Raw genomic sequence first — 15843 nt, forward strand, 5'->3', positions numbered from 1 at the left:
TGCAGAACTATCTCACCCCCTGGCCTGATATGATAGTAAACAGGACTTCTAGTGATATCTGTATGCTTGGCCTTTTTAATTTGGTTTCCTTCCCATATCGAGTCCCCATGGCACTCTAGCAAATGCCAGGTTGTGACAACACAGTACATCCAAATCTGTCTCAAAGAGGTCTACTCATCAGCTTGGCCTTTTCATCTCAAACCTGCAACCATACTTGTCCCAGAACCCAAGTTCTGGTTCCATTGAAGGTGCTGTGTGGAGCATGGGAATAATGTTGCTGGTCCAGAATGAGTCTCCCTATCACATCCACACTGAAAGTACTCATGGACCTTATCAGCAGATCAGTGTGAAGCTTTGAGCTGCTTTGCTTTTCCAGTCTGAATGACAGGCTAGTCTTTCCTTAGGCAGCCTGATTCTCACAGACACACACACACACACACACACACACACACACACACACACACACACACACACACACAATCCCCAACTACTACATTATTGCCAAAGGTAGTGAACACTGGATTGATTTAGCTCTGCAGCTCAGAACTTCAAAACTCAAGAGGTCCATTAGCCTCAGGCTCCCCAGGAGTGAAATATACAACCATAGCAGATTTATTTGAGCTATTATGTTGTTTCTGATGAATAGAACTTGAATCTTCCTTGAAAGGCTAATAGAAATAGCAAAGTCAATCAAGCTCAGAAACCAAGGGACACAGGTAACATTGTCCTATCTCTTAGTACATGCTGTTCCAGTACACTTGGTCTTTATGTAGTTTGTTCCTGGTTATTCTCAAATTGCCTTTATGCAGCCAAAACACCTAACTTTTAAAAATTCTTATTCTTTCATGCTGCGCCTGCTGTCTTGCCATTTCTGAAGAGAAAGAAGTTCTGTTTATCTTCTGAATGACTAAAAGATTATTTCTGTAGGTTTACATATGCAGAATGTAGTTGATTTTTTGACATGATTAATCTGAGCAGAACACTTTAAATATACTGGAAAAGGCAATGGTAAGGCACTGCAATATTGTTGCCAGGAAAACCCTAAATGGGGTCAAGAAGAGAAGATACAATTGAAACAAGTGAACAACAACAACATACCAGCAAACCATTAAACTTCTCTTGTTCTCAGTTTCCTTATTTGTAAAATGGGAATAATAGTCCCTCCCTCACAGGTTGCACTAGATTACAGGCTATGAGGATCAAATGAAATAATATAAAATGCTTTGCAAACCTTAAAGAGCTAAATAAACGATAGTTATTATATACTATTATATAGCTATAGCTATATAAATACTAGTATTAAACTGGATTGCCTTTAGAGTATTATAGATCCTGAGATTTAAATTGGGTCTGTATTCAAACTATATTCAGAGCCCTCACTTAACTACTTTTGATAATGATTCTATGAAGCTCTGGAAATGTTTCTCACCATTGAAATCTATTTGTTTTTCCTTTGAGATGGTTTGATAGGGGAAGTGGGTCTCTTCCAGTTTTTCTTTTTTCAATCAAATTGACCTTTGGAATCATTGTCATAGTCTCTTTCCCTCTATCAAGCTAGGTAGTTTAGTAGATAAAGCATGGAATTAAGAGTCAGGAGGAATGTACTTCAAATCCTGCCTCAGATACTGACTAGCAAACTTCTCTGAATCTCAGTTTCCTCATTTATAAAATAGGGATAATATCATATCATATAGTTGTATGAGGGATATAAATACTAACAGTTTTTATTATTTTACTTTTTTTAAGTACCCCTAGCATTTAAGTTTCATTTAACAAAAGAATAAAATTTTGAAGCAACATATTTAGTGCAATGGAGAGCCTCAAATCTAAGACTTGAGTTCAAATCTTGTTGATGCATACTGGTTTTGTAACCCTAGGCAAGTTGTTTACTCTCTGAGTGCTCTAGAAAGTCTTCTATGACTAAAAGTTGCCAGTCTGCTATTGATTGACACCATTCTCTTACCTGCAATATTCCATGCCAATAAATTCACAGGTTCAAACCCAATCCCTCGAATATGATTACTTTTTAAAAAACAAACATACTGTGTGAATTTTGTTGCTTATTTATAACTGTTTTATGTATATATATATATATATATATATACACATACATATAGAACTTAAATATCACTTAAAGAATTTCAAAGCAATTTACAATTATTAACTAATTTTATCTTCATAATGACCCTGAGAGGTAGGTACTATTATTATGCTATTTTACAGATAAAATAGATAGTTTAAGTAGCTTGCATAAAACTAAAAAGTAGGCAGAGTAAAGGGGGAGATTTAAGAAACAGATCAGCAGAGATCAGAAACAACAGCAGTCAACTCCTAATTCTCTATCTTCCTAATTACAAAGCAGTCATAATTTCTCACCCATTGGCTTCCCCTATGTTCAGATGATGCTACTAGTACCATCATCCTTACAAAGAAAGTTTCCTCTACTGCTCCTACCAGTTCTGATAGTATTCAATATTATGCTTTCTTCATAGAAAGCATTATGTTGCAGTAGAAAAATGGTACCTTTTACTTCAGAAGACCAGGATATGAGTCCTATTTCAACTATTCTTCATATATATAACTTTGGGCAAATCCCTTCACTTTTCAGAATCTTGGTTTCCCCATTTGTAAAATGAATGAGTGGTCTAGAAGATCTCTAAGGTCCCTTGGACTGTATTAATTGGGTACAGTAGGATTTTGTTTTAAGAAGAGGAAGATGAGTAAATGTCAATAGTACTTAAAGAATGAGACAGAACCACTTTCCAAAGAAACAATACAGAGCACTTAACTTTTGGGGAGAGACTACAAAAATCACTACAACCAGGAAGGCAGCAGAACAGGAAGTGTTGAAACAGCAAAACAAATATACCCAGGACTAAGCAAAACTGTAAACAACCAAAAAAGAGCCAAGAAGTGAAAAGGTGAGAGGAGGAAAAAATGTAAGCCAACTAAGTGGAGCAACAGATTGAAAAATGGACCAAAGATTTTGAAGCACTGAGAACTTTCCCCTGCATATGTGCCTTTTGGAGCCTAGTTTTCTTAAAAGGAAAGCATTGTCAAATGTGGTACCATGACCATATCTGATCAGTTCTACATTGCCAACAAAATGAGGAAGAGATGCAGTAAGAGTTTCAGTTCTATTCAGATATAAAAATACAACACTTGGTAGGGACCTTCAAGATTAAAGTGCTACAAACTCATGATTTTACAAATGATGAATTCTCTCTGGAAAAGAAATTTATTGAAGGCCACCCAACTAAGTGAGTGGCAGGACTGGATCTACAACTCACTATTCAACTCAGTGATTTTTTTCCCTCCCATTTCTCTATATTGTTACCCTATTTTGCCATTTATTTAACACAACCATTATAAATCTACATCATTAGATTGGAAGCTGTAGTCAGTCACACAGGTAGTAAAAAAGTCGGCAAAACAATACAGATTAGAATCAGCAACATCTGAGTTCCAATCTATCCTCAGGCATTTGCTTAGTTGTGAAACTGTAGATAGGTTACTTGCCTCAGTTTCCTCAACTGTAAAATAGGGATCATAATAGCACACATTAGGGTTATTGTGAGGATCAAATGGGATAAAATTTTTTAATCATTTAGCACAGTAACTGGTACATAATAATGACTTCAAATATCACCTGTTCCCTCTTCTCAGGACAGATCAAGTATTTGACTGAGGGATGCTAACTCAAGCATTGGAGAGAGCAAAAATTAAGGATAGGAGATATTTAGCAATCCTTCAATTCAGTTTGTGCCTGAAGCTTCATATCAGTTCACAAAGAACTGATAAAGCATATTTGAATATGTTGGTACCTTATTAAAGTATAACCATTCCTAAAGTAAAAAATGAATAGCAATAAAATCAAGACAAGGGACAATTTAACAAACTAAAATTACAATCCTCCCTAATAGAGATATATATATATAAAACCAGAAAGATTTAAAACAGTATTTAACACACACACACACACACACACAAAGACACAGAGTGATTTTTATCTTGTTTCTATTGTATATCAAGTAAGCAAAGATAGATCTCCTTTTTTTCTTTGATTGAGAACTACACTGCATCTGTTTTAAATAAGATTAACTGAGAATATTCAATTTCTACTAATTTTGCTACTTAAAGTATTATAAGTAACTAGGTAGTACAATGGATAGAATGTGGAGTTGGGTGTCAGGAAGATCTCAGTTTAAATCCCACTTCAGATTTTTACTGTCTGTGACCCTGAGCAAGTCATTTAACTCTGCCTTAGTTTCTTCAACTGTAAAATAAGAATCATAATAGCACTTACCTCCAATGGTTTTGCAAGGGTCAAACAAAATAATATTTGTAACTTATGGTACAGTGCCTCATTCACAGTAATGCTTAAAATTTTTCTTCCTTCCTTGCTTTTTTTTTCCTTCATCACTGGAGATTGGCTGAAGGACTGCTATATGTAAATATAACGAAATATTTCTTCATCATAAAAATTGAATTTGAAGAACCTAGGGAAAGTAAAAAGGATTTATAAGAACTGATGCATTGGGGCAGCTAGGTGGCGCAGTGGATAAAGCACCAGCCCTGGAGTCAGGAGTACCTGGGTTCAAATCCGATCTCAGACACTTAATAATTACCTAGCCGTGTGGCCTTGGGCAAGCCACTTAACCCTATTTGCCTTGCAAAAACCTTTAAAAAAAAAAGACTAACAGACTGCCTTCTGTGGGTGGTGGGGGGAGAGAAGCAAGATTAGGGGGAATATTGTAAAATTCAAAATAAATAAGTAAATTTAAAAGTTAAAAAATATATAAAAAATAAAAAGGCAGAACTCAAAACAATTTTTATAGTGTAGTTATGTAATGGAAAAACATTAAAAAACATCAGAATTAGGTTCATTTCAATAACCAATTATGACCTCAGAAGGTTGACAGGAGCACAGAATAGAGCTCCTCAAAACTATAGAGAAGTTGATCTTTACATAGAATTAAGTTTGAAGAACACAACGATAGAGTAAATAGGACACACTAGGCTTAGTGTTTGTTAGAACAGAATTCAAAACCTGCTTCACATACTAACTAGCTGGTTGTTCCTGACAAGTTATTTAACTTCTTTGTTTCCTCATCTATAAGTGAGGGAGCTAGATTTGAAGGCTTTTAAGATTCCTTATAAAATCTATCACATTATATGGTGTCAGACATTACCTGTGCATGGTGCTGAATCATATCTTTTTTTAAAAGTAATACCCTATTGAAGGAGTCATTGGAAAATAATAATGATACATGTATATGTAAAAGGGTTTATATCTTTGTGTGTGTGTGTGTGTGTGTGTATGTGTGTGTGTAAAAGGGAGTCATTAAAATACTTTTAAAATAAAATTTCTACTCTTGTTAAACTGGATATCTGAGTTATATTACACTTAAATATAAGATAATATAATATTTGAATCCTGTTTCATAAAACAAAACAAAATATAAACATCAGATTCAATCAAAAAATATAACTTTCTGTGTGAGCTCTTTACCCAGCGGTCATTTTGTACATGCTGGCTCACAAATTTCAGAACATTGCCTACTGTGTCTGACTCACTTCCAGTTGGACAGTAGTTTTACATTCTTCATCATTTTTTGTCAGTCTTTGGGGATGATAATATTGAATCAAATTTGAGGCTGGGAGAATGGAGTGTAGAACAGGTGGTGTCAAATGGTAAGCCTTGGCATTAACATTCATTTTTTAATTAAAAATTTGAGTCGACTTATACATGAGGTCAACAGATACATCATAACAGATGGTAACTATTTCTCTAAAGAATATGCCACCATATTAGTAGCCTGTAACCAACCATGCTTTCCTGTGTATAAAATCATGCAGAATTTCTTTTTTTGTTTGTTTTTGTTTTTTGTTTTTTGCAAGGCAATGGGGTTAAGTGGCTTGCCCAAGGCCACACGGCTAGGTAATTATTAAGTGTCTGAGACCGGATTTGAACCCAGGTACTCCTGACTCCAGGGCCGGTGCTTTATCCACTACGCCACCTTAGCTGCCCCCTATGCCACCTAGCCACCCCCTACGCCACCTAGCCACCCCCTCAGAATTTCATAATAAGCAAAGTAGACTAAGAAGGAATCCATAATAGCAATTTAACCAACCCTTTGGCTAAAGTGTAAACAATATTGACAAGGGTCAGTAACATCTCTCTAAAATGTATTACAGTGGGGTGGCTAGGTGGCATAATGGATAAAGCACCGGCCCTGGAGTCAGGAGTACCTGGGTTCAAATCCGGTCTCAGACACTTAATAATTACCTAGCCATGTGGCCTTGGGCAAGCCACTTAACCCCATTTGCCTTGCAAAAACAAAACAAAAAAAAACCTAAAATGTATTACAGTATGCACCTATTAAAATCTGATTTTGTCATTAACACCCTAACAAAATCAAACTTCCATTTCAAGGAGAAAAGGCTAGGCATCTTGGCTACATCTCTTAAGCCTCAGATACTCAATAATCAAATAGATCTTATTGGTGTAGGTATTCCTTCCAATAATAAAGATCATATCCTACACATGTCTTTCCATTCTGTGTGACCCTCATCCATGTTCTCACAAAAGCTAACAAATAAAGGATATCTCTTGCTCTTGCCACATAATGAGTAAGGACTAGGGATAAACCAGTACTTTGCCACCCCAGAATCATGGGAACTTCTCTTGTATGAAAACTACATTTGGAAATTCTTGTGGGTGAGTTTTGCCTGAGACTCTGGTAGACTTTTCCCTTTTCTTTCCTTTTCTGAGTAGGTGACCATGAATTTACTTGTAATGAACATGTCCAAGATTAGAGTCGATGCTGTAAATCTGAGAGGTCCTAAGATCAATAAGGTTTAAATGCCTAATGGTAAGGCAAAGTGATTATATACCTTGGGAAAGTTAACTTTCTGTGCTTCCATTTCCTCGTCTATAAAATGGGAATAATTATAACATCTACCTCACAGGGTGGTTATGAGGATGAAAAGATATATTTATAAAGTGATTTATAAATCTTAAAGTGCTAAATAAAAACTAGTTATTTCTTTATTTTCACCAGAAAGGACAACCATTAGTAAGAGAATGACCAAAAACTCTTTGAACAATGAAGAGTTGACTAGAATTATGGCTATCCCTATTTGCTGATCCCAACTGCTTTATGTTATGATACATCCTCTTGAGATACTGGGGATATTGGGGATAAGTTATTACTGTATCCTACTTTTAGGGTTTCAGTCATTTCCAGTTGTGAATCTTTTGCCTTTTAGCATTTCTTTTATGTATAGGAAATGCCTATAAAACCCCTGATTCATATAATATATTGGTATCTTTCTACTTTGCACCATTGATTAGGCCCTAGCAATGAAGACAAAACCTCAGGTTTAACTTGTCCCTTCTCAATCAGATTCAGAAAATTCCAGGCAATTTTTTTTTGTTTTGCTCTAAACAATCTTTAATAATTATATTCTATCCTTGGTCAAGAACCTATCACTGCTAGACTTTAATCTGTGGTACAGAAATCCAAACCCCCCATTTAAACCACCTCAATATTCATTTCCCAAATCTACCTTTCTCTTTTGAACTCTCCAAAGAAAAGTGATGGTGCCAACACTCATTCTCCTAATGGCTTTAGTCACTTGTCTTTTGTCTAAGAATTTCAAAATCCTTAGCAATGTTCCTAGCTTCCTTCTGGCAGTAGTATTTGTCTTCTTATGAATTGCCAGTAGTAGGTAGTAGTTGTCAAATTTAACAGTCCTCGAAAGACCTTCCTTTATATCTTGGATACATGCCCAAGGAAGACAGCAGACCTTTCTATTATTTATTCCAAGTCAGCCAATAGCTGCTTAGCTATACTCCAGCAGGGAGTTAACAGTCACCATGCTTTCTTCTTCTAACCATAACTAGATATCCTGATGTCAAAGAACACTGAGCACAAAATATTGTCTCCTTAAATATCCAACTCCCCCACTTATAGGAAAAGCCTCATTTCTATTACTTATACCCCAAAAGGTCAGTGATCTTTCTGTCTTCCTTTCATCTCATTCTTCTACCTTCCAATATCTTTATCCTTCTTACCCTTGTTATGTGCCTTTATAGATTATAATTCATATTCATCAAAGAGTTTGATTTTATTGTGGTTTTTTTTTATCTTAGAAGCTGTGGTGATGAGCAGCTAGATAGTGCAGTAAATAGAGGAACTGACTTCATAGTCAGGAAGACTCATCTTTCTGAGTTCAGATCTGGCCTCAGACACTTACTAGTTGTATGACCCTGGGCAAGTCACTTAATCCTACTTGTTCTTTATTTGGAGATGGAGAAGGAAATGTCAAACCACTCCAGTAGCTTTGCCAAGAAAACCCAAATAAGGTCACAACGAGTTGGGCATAATTGAATAACACACCCATGGTGGTATTTTTTTTTCCATACTTTGTCTTTTCTCTTTTTTTGGAGGACTGGGAGGGAAAGAAGGAGATATTAGACCTTTGATTTCATGCCTGTGGCAAACTCTCATTTTAAAGAGTTGCTGTAGCATTATGAAGTGATATGAAGTGATTTTCCATTAGCTAAATAGTAAGTTTCAGTCAAAATTGAAAAAAAAGTCTTACTGATTCCAAGGTCAATATTCTATCCATTATGTCATCTTACTCTTCTACATGTAGTAGATATTGAATGAATGAATGAATGGGAGGGTAAAGAGCTTATTTGAAATGGAAAAAGCACTTACTTTCTTGACACTCCCTCCCATGGCCAAGTGTATTGCATTTCACACCTCCCCCACCATTCTCTGGTACTCTTAAGGGGACCTGAGGGCATCTAGGCTCTCTGCCATTGCTTCAACCTCTAAGATGGTATTCCTCCAATTATAAGGGGTCCCTTACATCTCAGTTTCAGTTAACAGTTAATTAGCATTTACAAAGGAATATTTATTTCAAAGGAATAGCAAGAATAAACAAATATCCTCTCAATAACCAGGGATATAATCCCCTTCCTGACCCCACCAGCACTCCATGCTCTGGGAAAGGGAAGGGGATTAGGTTCACAATTCAATTCCATTCCTATATAACAGTGCCAAAATCTGAGACCAAAGCCATTCGAGAGATCCAGTATGGGTAACCTGGCTTTTCAGGACTTCCCTCCTAGGCTGACTGGCTGACTGGTTGCACATCTGGAATTGGAATCCCACCTCCATTTTCACCATCTCTGTCTAGAACTGAGAGAACAAATGACAGCGAAGAAACAAAACAAAACAAGAAACAAAATAAAAAAGTCTAAAGGCCTCAAAGGAAAAATGCAGGTGGAAGGGAGAAGAAGGTGCTGCCTGTGCAGTGGGTGAATATGACCTTCACCTTCTCTGGACACTGCGGGGGGGGGGGGGGGGGGGGGGGGGGGGGGCGGGGAGAATATTCTAGTAAGAAAAGCTTTCAAGATACTGCCTATTCCAGTTACACAGCCATTGAAGCAAGGCTTCTCCCACTCATATGGCAGAGAAATGTCTTCTCTTAGAAGTTGAATACCATTATCTTAGTTGATCTGCACAAATAAAAGCCTAGGTTTTCTATGTGCCAAACACAGTCCCTAAGAGCTGGTTATAAATACAAAATTAAAGACAGTCCCCTCCTCAAGAAGTTTACATTCTAATGGCCCAGGATTGGGGGGGGGGGGGGGGAGAGAGAAGCAGAGAATATCTTAAGGAACAGTGACCAGGAAACTTGCAATGGTCCAGAAAATTACACTGATGGACAGTGGAGACACAGGAGAGTATATTGGCACATCTCCTCCAGGAACAATGGTAAAGTTGATTTGATCATATAAAATGTTTCTAGGACTGCCTGAAATGGTGATAATACAGGTAAAATAAACATCAGTCAGAACACTGGAACCAGGGAACAAATTCTGATGTTAAAAGAGTTGCAACTTTCAGAGCATGATCCCTGGTTTGAGACATAGGCATCTGGGAAACCTGTTGAAAAAAATGGTTGGGGGATAAGAAAATGAAGTGAAATCTGTTGAACGAATAAAATCTAAACTGTGTTTCTCTCCTAATGCTTAACATCATATTTTGCACATAACAGAAACTTAATAAGCAAGTTTTGATTATCAAATTAATAACTGGCTACTTTCCATCCATCAACACTCATCCTTCAATAATCCATTATCCTGAACTTACCTATTTTGTCTGTTTCTATATTTGTATTAGCTTTCTTAAAAGCAGGACACACCTGTATGTATGTGCATTGAATTTGAAGTCTAACAAATTCACATTAATCCTGATACTTTGTTACTTATCTGCCCCTCCCTCCAACAGCTGGTATATGAGTTTATGGGGCACTCAATTTATTAGTGTTGGACAAGTTAATTGCATAGTTGCCACCAAATAGTATGTGTTGTTCGTAGTAACTAGACATAATTCTTTTGAAAACACCAGTAATTATAGAGTAACTTTGTTTCTCCTAACAATTGTGTAATTAACTCTAGCCACCACTTCTTGCAAAATCCTTTGGCCTATGCTGAGAGCCTGGGCTAAATGTAAATGCAAAAATAATAACCTGGTTTTATGCATAAACGATCAATTTAAAATTTAAATCTTTGTTTCCAGCTATTTTGCTTCTACTTTGTTTAGTAATAGGTGCAACCTGGCAGGAACACTCCTGACTGAAGCAAAAACTCTTACCATCTGAGATAACTAGGCAAATTTACCAAACCATTGTTGGGTAGAGAATAATAGTGTGTATACCCTACAATAATCTTAATGGTTACCATACCAATGCACATCCATGTACACTTAATTAAATACAAAGGTGGAAAATCAATGTGATTTTTCTGTACATGTTGAACTTAATAAGAATAATTCAGGTCATTCATTGTATTTCTGAGATATAACTGGTCTTTAAAGGATAATCAATAGTTAGCTCTGAGATCCACTGGTTACCCTCAAACTGTAGAAGTAGTTTTACTGGACATGATCATTGTTTACTCGTGGCTCCAAGAAGCTATAGCTTACAGATAGTAGATGTATATGTTATAGAGTTTTCTGTACCCCTCAACTTTGAGTGTCCATTACTGACTTGGAATTTACCATAGAAGTCATCTGACTCAAGGAAGTCAACTAAAAAAGCCCACAGTGCTCTTATGCCAAAGGAATAGATTGTCTTTACTCCTCAATTCTCCATTTAGTATTATCTATCCATTCCCAAATTTGAGGGGGAAACATAATTTTTTACAACCACATTATTTTCACATCCTTTTAAAGTCCTTAATATTCATAGAAAAAAAACTTACCCTGGCATATAATGGCACTTAATAAATATTCGTTACCTTCCTTTTTCCATTGCCCCTTCAAGTATCAACCAATCCCTTCTTCAAGAAACATTTCCCAGTCCTTCCTTAATATTCATATCTTCTCTCAAATTATCTCCAATTTGTTCTATCTATATCTTATATAGACATCTTGTTTATCTACACACTGTCTCCTTTTATTTTACCTCTAGCACTTAGCCTGGCACATAATAGGCACTTAATAAAAGCTTACTGGCTGACTGATATCTTCCCCATCCTCCTCCAAAGGCACTTAAATTGGCAGCAGCAACAGGAACCACTCTGAGTTGAAAGTTATAGAAGAACCATAAAAGAATCTGTTGATCAAAGGTGAGAGAAGAATTTTTATTGTAGTGTTGAATGATCAGGTGCTGTAATCAATCTTCAGCAATTTGGGTGGTGTGGAAAAGAGAAGGGAGATCATACCAATAGCAAATATAATTCCTAGGTTCACCTTGTGAGTAGCAGCCCAGAACAACATATTAACATGATTGTCACCCTGCACATCATTCTAGCTATAAAATATCAGTTAAAAAGTACGTAAAAGGAATTGCATTGTACATTTTCTAAGTCATACCTACTTATAATTTTGTGCATACTACAAATATATTTAGGTTTCCATTATATTCTTTGCCTGAAAAGGTCCCTCAGCTATATATGACCTCCTCCCCTCACTTTTACTGTCAAAATTAAAGAAAAAGTAGTCTATACTAAGTACCATCACTTCCTCTTCACCTACACACACACATACACAGACATATACACTTGCTGAACTTCTTATGATGTCTTTTGTCACTACCAGTTAAGGGAACTTCTCTATCCAAGATCATTGGTGATCTATTTATCCCTCCCATTCCATTGCTTTTCCTCCTCATCTTTATCATTCTTGATTTCTCTGTGATAGTAAACTCCAGAGCTATAAAAAAAAAGTGGAGAAAGCAAAGCTCTTTCCTGGAACTCACAAGCTGAGAGGCACAGAAAGCTATATAAAATATACATCTACTATCCCAATGCTACAGCTTCTTGGAGCCATAGGTAAGCAATGACCACATCCAATGACCAACCATTTCTACAGATGGGTTAAACCAGGTTGAGGGTAATCAATGAACCTCAAAGTCATCAGTGAGTTAGGGGGTATGTGAAGATTCTTCCCCTCCCCAAATAGGCAGATGGGAACAATTTGTCCCAACAGCCATGAAGGTGGCTAAAACATAAACTATGTACATCCAAGAAACCAAAATCATCCACTGCATCCCAGGCTATCACCAGCTACCTTGACTTCCATCCTGCCAGTGGACTTTGATGACTGAAAGAGAATGAGACTGATGACTCTGCACAACTCTGCCTCACTTGAAAAATAAAGGACAAGCAACAACATGTCTTACCATCAGAAAGAGGGACATGTTATGCTCTTGCTTTGAGCACAGAATTACTTATGTTATTGTTTGATGCTGTGACTCCCTCCTTACTTTTCACCATCTCCTATAGTCATGGTTATTTTTCTAATTCCTTGACTTTTCTTTCTTTCTTTTGCTGAATTCTTATCTTCCTGAAACCACTTTAAATGTCTGTTACTGTTCCTCTTATCCTTATCTCTTTATCCCTCCATTCCATTCTCAATATATTAACCCTTAGCAATGTCATTTACTCTAATAACTTAAATTGACTCTATATAGATGACTCATAAATCTATTGTCTTCTACATAACCTCTACCCAGAAGTTTAATGTCATATTTCTAACCACAATATCTCTATCTATTCACCAGTGCTTCAAATTCATAACTCTTTTTTTTAGTTCTTACAAGGCAGTGGGTTAAGTGACTTGCCCAAGGTCACATAGCTAGGCAATTATTATATGTCTGAGACTGGATTTGAATTCAGGTCCTCCTGACTCTAGGGCCAGTGCTCTATGCACTGCACCACCTCACTGCCCCCAAATTCAAGGTTCAATACAAAACTCATAATCTCCCCCACCCAAAAACCTACTCCTTCCCTAATTTCTCTATTTCTGTTGATGACACATCCATTCTCCCATTTCATTAAAGTCATGACAGTCTTTTGACTCTTCCTTATCTTTCACATCTTTTAGACTTTCCCTCCACAGTACCTCCTCTCATCGGTTTAATTGTCACTCTTATCACCCTTGTTCAGGATCTCATCTTTTTTTTCATCTCTTATTATAATAACATCCTCCTTAAATCATCCAGTCTCTCTACTTTATCTTCATATCCCAAATAATATTCTAATGCACCATTCTGATCATGTCAGTCTTTCTCTCAAAAACCTTAGTGGTTTTTCCATTGACTATCAATGGTGACACTAGATTGTGACTAATCAATGATGACACTAGATTGTGACTATCAATGGTGACACTAGATTGTGTCTTTCTGATAATGAAATTCAAAGTTCTCCACATGATGGCTTCATCCTCCATTCTCAGCCTTTTCTACTTTTCTCCTATAGTCTGTTTTCTAAACAAACTAGACTACTCTTCATGATTCCTTCTTATCCTGACTTCTCTCAATTCTGAACCATTGCATTTTTCTAGTTTCTCGTATTTGAATGGATGCTTCCTTTTCCATCTTTCTCTGCTGAAGTTCCTCCATTCTTTCAAAGCTCAAAGAAAATGCCACCTCTTCCAGGAAGCTTTCTTTTATTATCTCCTCTCACACTACCCTCCATAAGTGTTCTGTCCAGAAATATACTATTACTTTTTGTGTCACTTGATTCATGTTCTTAAATGAAATTAGTCTCTTCAAGACTCAATGAGTCTTGGTGATCCAAATATGTTTGGTTTTTAAAACTGACTCTGTAAGATGAAGCTAATGCTGATCTCAGAGTGGTCTTAAATTAATCAAAACACTAGCCGGATCTCATCCTTGAGTATGTATCATCACAATCTCTTTTGAATCAGAAAGTATGCTTTTCCAGAGTAGATCCTGTGTCACACCAATGCTTGTATTTCCTGTAACTAGCATAGTGCTTTATACATAGTAAATACTTAAGAAATGTTTTTTGAATGAATGAATAAGAAAAATGAATGAAAAGATAAATAATTAACAAGATAAAAAAGAAACCATTTAAAGAATATATTATATGAGACTAAAAAGTTTTTGCACAGAAAAAATTAATGTATCTAGAGTAAAAAGAGTGGTACAGTGAGGAGGGGAATCTTTATATCAACTTTCTCAGATAAAGGATTTGGTTAGCAAGAAATTTAGATATTTCCACTACTTGATTTAAACTTCAAGGAGATAATTGATAAGAAGAGATTCCTGTATACATCAAAATATTTGCAGCAACATTTTTGTGGTAGCAAAGAATTAAATAGAAAACAAAGCCCATCAATTTGGAGGTAACTAAATAATACACACACACACACACACACACACACACACACACACATATATATGAACTACATACCCAAAGTTACTACACTGCAATCACACCCCAAATCAACTGCCTACTATACACCTCCTCCCCAATTTCACCTCAACTTGTACTAAATACAAAAATTCTAAATATAGCTCTGCTTGGACAAGAAGTAAACAAAGAGATTAGTGTTCTAAATTCAGGGATCACAGTTACATGGTTTTAGAGTCCGAAAGTACCTCATGGGTCATCTGACCCAGACTTTTCATTTTTCAGATAAGAAAACTAATTTTCAAAGAAAGGCATTGACCTAACTAAGGCCTAACAGGTAATAATTAGAAAAGCCAGGATTTGAACCCAAGTACTCTAATTACGAATCTAAACACATATATAGTAAATTAGGTACAGTGGATCCAACATAATGAGGGCTTGACTCACAAAATGTCTCTTCCAAGAGAGTTCTTTAAACAATAGCAACATGCTAATTAGGCCACCTTATTCTAATACAGTGACATTACTACTGTCTCAAATAATTTGATCTTCACAATAGCCCCATGAAATAGGTAGGGCAAGTATTAGTTTTCCCATTTTGCAAATAAGTATCCTCTATGGGACTTATAAAGGTTAAGCTACTTGTCCAAGTTCACATAACTAGTCAGGGGCAGAATTTGATATTATTTGAACTATGATCCAAACCTTCTAATTCCAACTCCAATGATTTTTCCTATTATACCACTCTTGTGGGCTAAACAGATGTGTAGGGAATGGCCTGAGAATCACCTTTTATAACTCTGTGAATGGATTTTGGAAACACATCCAATTTGTAAATTGCTGGCTACCTATATTTGAAAAAGGAGTACATTAAGAAATAGGAGAAATGAAAGAGGAAGAAAATCATTCCAGGAAAGACATTTTATAATATGAAACTCCCAGGGAAAATCCCATAGGAGTTAACATAAGAATTATATTATGGGGAGACTAGGTGACGCAGTGGATAGAGCACCGGCCCTGGAGTCAGGAGTACCTGAGTTCAAACCCAGCCTCAGACACTTAATAATTATCTAGCTGTATAGCCATTGGCAAGCCACTTAACCCCATTGCCTTGCCAAAAAAAAAGAATTGTATTATAGAAATAAATGATGTTTCTATGT

General features: G+C 36.3%; 1 long non-coding RNA gene across 3 annotated transcripts in view; it reads right to left on the reverse strand.

Moving 5' to 3' along the window:
* Positions 1-465: 465 nt before the first annotated feature.
* The window catches only part of LOC141523794 (uncharacterized), a 137965-nt gene continuing 122587 nt past the window's right edge, over positions 466-15843 (reverse strand). For all 3 annotated transcript variants that reach the window (XR_012478594.1, XR_012478592.1, XR_012478593.1), the window contains 3 exons: positions 11535-11637; positions 4307-4499; positions 466-1041 (listed from right to left, as the gene is read on the reverse strand). This is a non-coding gene — a long non-coding RNA (uncharacterized LOC141523794). The remainder of the gene's footprint in view (positions 1042-4306; positions 4500-11534; positions 11638-15843) is intronic.

Source organism: Macrotis lagotis, chromosome 5, assembly GCF_037893015.1.
Source record: "Macrotis lagotis isolate mMagLag1 chromosome 5, bilby.v1.9.chrom.fasta, whole genome shotgun sequence".
Classification (NCBI taxonomy): Eukaryota; Metazoa; Chordata; class Mammalia; order Peramelemorphia; family Peramelidae; genus Macrotis; species Macrotis lagotis.